Here is a 4179-nt window from a genome sequence, read left to right as displayed (position 1 = left end):
CTTCCTTTTGATGGTCTTCAGTATCTTTGCCATCACCAATACAGTCACGTTGGTTGTTTAGGTCCCCCTCTTAAACATTTATGTTGGACGTATTCTCGCCTCTCACGATCGCTCATCGGGCATGCTTCGACGAGAGGGGGTTTACTTCGTCCATAACCGTCTCGAGGCCACCTTGAAGAGTCCTTTTGTGAATTGTATTTTTTATGAACACCATGGTAGTAACACTGGTTTTCGTCTTTCCTTGGCTCTTAATGAAAGTACCGAAATGTTTATCGAGATTTTCAAAAACTAAAATATTTAAGAGCTAAAGAAATAATGAATGGTGAGAAATAAGAGAGGAATGTTTTTTACATGATTCAGGTGTTAATATTCCTTAGTCCACGAGTCAGTCTATTGGCCTCGCTGGGAAATATTGATGAATTTAAAATGTTATGCAGGAAACTGTTGGGTTTTGTGCCCTAAATAAAACTCATAATCAGATTTACTAATAAAGATCAGAAATAACATTTTATGATGCATGGTTCACATGATTATATGTATATATAATGTATGAATTCTATTTAAGTCTAGAACATATGAATTTGTTAATGATTATAGTGTTGTCAGCACAGTGGAATATAATCTTGATTATATGTTCGAAAGTTTATTCCCTGATTTGTCAGTTCACTGGATTTAGACTGGCATGATAATCAGCGATAGGTATTCTTACACCTTGGATAAGTGTTATGTCCTTTTCAGGGTATTGGCAAAATTTACCAGTATCGGATGTATGGAGTATGCATCGGAAGGGACCAATATTGAACTTTGATTAGATATATTAAAATTTACCATAATATATATTCAATTCAATATCATATGTTGATCCTAGATCAAATGATCTTAATCCTAATATGGTTAGGTTCGATCTCAAGAGTATTATACATGTTCTTTGATTTGTTAGTTAAGCCTACTTTCTGGTCAGGGTGATACGTACATTTTGGGAACATGATAGTATAATTGAGTGGGAGCGCTAACATAAATATGGAATCTATAACTTCTATAGGAATTTAGAAGTGAAACGATGATATCCTTCGAGCTTGGCTAAATAGAGATAAATGGTTGAGATCTCATTTCACGTTGCTGAAATATCATTTATACGGAGCTAAGTGTTTTAAGGATAAAATACATTGAAGGTGTAACGGTAATTTAGTCCCTATTCAATGTAGATCATCTATAAGAGGGTCATTGATCAAATTAGGATTATAACAATGGATAATTAATAGTGTATCTATATCGTGGAACATATAGAGCGTTCTATATGACTGAGAGTGCAATTTCAAGTTCTAAGTGTGGATTCAATAAGGAATTAATAAGTTAGGGAATTTACTTGGTAAATTCGGTTCAGTTTATTGGAAGCTCGGTTATATTGACCCATGGTCCCCACACTAGTTGAGACCATCCTGCTTGTAAGACTCAGTTAATTGATTTTAATTAATCAATTATAATTCTAAAGTTAGACTATGTCTAGTTTATGAATTTTCACTAAGCAAGGGCAAAATTGTAAGAAAAGAGATTCTAGGTTTTATTTATTAATTAAGAGACTTTATATGTCTAATTAATAAATATATTAAATAACAATATTATTTAATAATTAATTTTTAGTTATTAAATAATTAGAATTGGCATTTAAATGGTTGAATTGGAAAATTAGCGTTTTTGAGAAAATGAGATGCAGAAATGATAAAACAGCAAATTGCAAAAGTGAGGCCCATTATCCACTAATATGGCCGTCCACTCTTATAGGCTTTTATCATTTATTTTTCTATTATTTTAATGCCAAATAATTCTAAATTAAACCTAGGTGGTTGATTAGTGGTCAAAAATATCATTTTATTGATGTTAAAGTTTAAATTAAATTAAGTTTTGATTAATATTTTCATGAAATTAATATGATATATTATATAATTGAAAATATTATTTTAAATTTAGTTTATGTTCATTTTGCAGGAAAGAAAATGATTTTTGGTAAAGTTGACAAAAGGAGAAGCCCAATAGCATAAACCCATGAGAAAGTCTAAGATTGGTTTCTCTAGTTTGTACAACTCAATAGCAGTTGTAAAATTGGATCACATTCAAAGAGGATTAACAATTTTGATTTGTTCCCTTTCCCTATGAGTACGACATGTTTCAAGGAAGTTGGGGATTGTAATTTAATGGCCACGTTCAAGATTAATCTTCTTTCTGATTTGGCTTAATCAAATTGTATATTTTCAATTTGATTAGTTGTTGCTGACAAGGAACGTCTCAAGCATGCCTCAATTGTGCACTTTAAATTTCTAATCCCAAAAATTAAGCTATTTTCAATTTGAATTTATTCAGCTTTCCTTTTTAATTCTATTCATGGATTTTATTTCACATTTGTGTCTCCAAAAACACTATATAAAGGAGACCTCTTGTACACATTTGGTGTGTAATTTTTTCATTGGCAAAAACTATAGTAAATTTTAGTTTTATTTTATCTATCTCTTCTCATATTTTCTTTTTAGATTATTGTGAGAATGACTAGCATTTTTGGCTAGTTTCCTAGATAAGGTAAATGATGATCTTATATGTGAGGTAATATTTACTTGTGTTTTGATTCACCAAGTGCTTAAAGTTTATACATTTGAGTAGTATATTTTTCTTCTATGTTTTATTTCTATATTAATATATTTATCTACTTAGTATTATATAGAAATAGTCATGCTTTTTCTATGTGAATATCATTAGGATAAATATATATTAATATTATAATTTTATGATTAATCTCTTATTGCATTATTACCAAACAAAAGGTATATTGTCATTCTTAGATTTTTCATAAGATTATTTTCTACAATCTTAATGTGAGAATTTTATATTACTCAAATACATTTTTTTTATTATATGTTCTTCAAGTTTTATCTTCCGATTAAATTATTGGGAAGTGAATAATTTAATTGTGTTATATGTGTGAATCAAAACCCAAATAAATGAGCCAAACATAGGTGATTCTTGAAACCTTATCATTTTTGTTATTATAATTTTCTACCAATTTTATTTGCTTTAAATTTATTTTCAAAATTTTCTCAAAATCCACCAACGATTTATTTACTTTTTGCGCTTAAAGTTCTACTAATCACTTTTTGATAAGATATCTCTCTGTGGACACGACCGCCCATGCTACACTACAACAACCGCTTTGTGAAGACAAGTTTGGGCGTAATCAAATTTTGGCGTCGTTGCCGGGGAGATTGAAATAAAAACTTAGTGGACTTTTCAGCCAAGAGGTAAGTCATTCTATAATGTGTAGATATAACACTTGTATTTTTTTTTAATTATTAATTTTTCTCTTTGTGTCTAATAACTTAAAAAAAATTGTCATATTTATTATACGCTTATATATTTATATACATATATATTTGTTTTTCTCTTTTCGTTCAATTATATATGTAGTATTAGTTTTATATAATATATATATTAGTCATTAATTTTTTTTTACATATTTTTCTTTTCTTTTCAACATTTATTGTGTTCAAATTATCATTCATTGTTAATTTTGTAATTATTTGTCATTTATTATTATTTATTTTTTAGCTTTAAATTTATAGATTTCAAATTATTAGGTTTAGTCCCTTAATTTGTGTAACCTTAGGTTTTAGATTAGCTTTAATTTAGGTTCCACCTCTTTATTATATATATAAAAAAAAATCATAAAATTCTAAAATAAAATTATTCATAAAACTTTATAGTATTAGGAACAAAGTGTAATGCAACAAGTGGTAAAAACTGAGAGTATTCTGTCTAGAAAGATTGGCTTTTAAGGCTTGTGATAGAGTACCCTCTACACTTTCCTGGGAACCTTGGTTCTGTCTAGGAAAGTGTGGGACGAAGCGGTACCTTGGCAACCTTCCCAATCGGCCTGGGAATATTTCTTGTGTATGCCCTTGTCTTATTACATTTTTGGACTTATTACTATTTAAAAAAAAAAAAACCAAGCTTGTTCCTTCAAATAAGTAATTTATTTTACTTATTGGTCATTTGGTTAAAAATATTTGAATTGTGATTTTTCATACTCACTTAATACCCCGGGGAGTCTGGTGAGGCATGTGAGATCATTTCAAATTGCCCAAATTTACCAAGGAACAAGTTTAACAAAAAAAATTAAAAAAAAATAAGTGA

This window comes from Cannabis sativa, chromosome 7, assembly GCF_029168945.1.
Source record: "Cannabis sativa cultivar Pink pepper isolate KNU-18-1 chromosome 7, ASM2916894v1, whole genome shotgun sequence".
In the NCBI taxonomy this organism is placed as follows: Eukaryota; Viridiplantae; Streptophyta; class Magnoliopsida; order Rosales; family Cannabaceae; genus Cannabis; species Cannabis sativa.
This window is presented reverse-complemented; position numbering follows the sequence as displayed.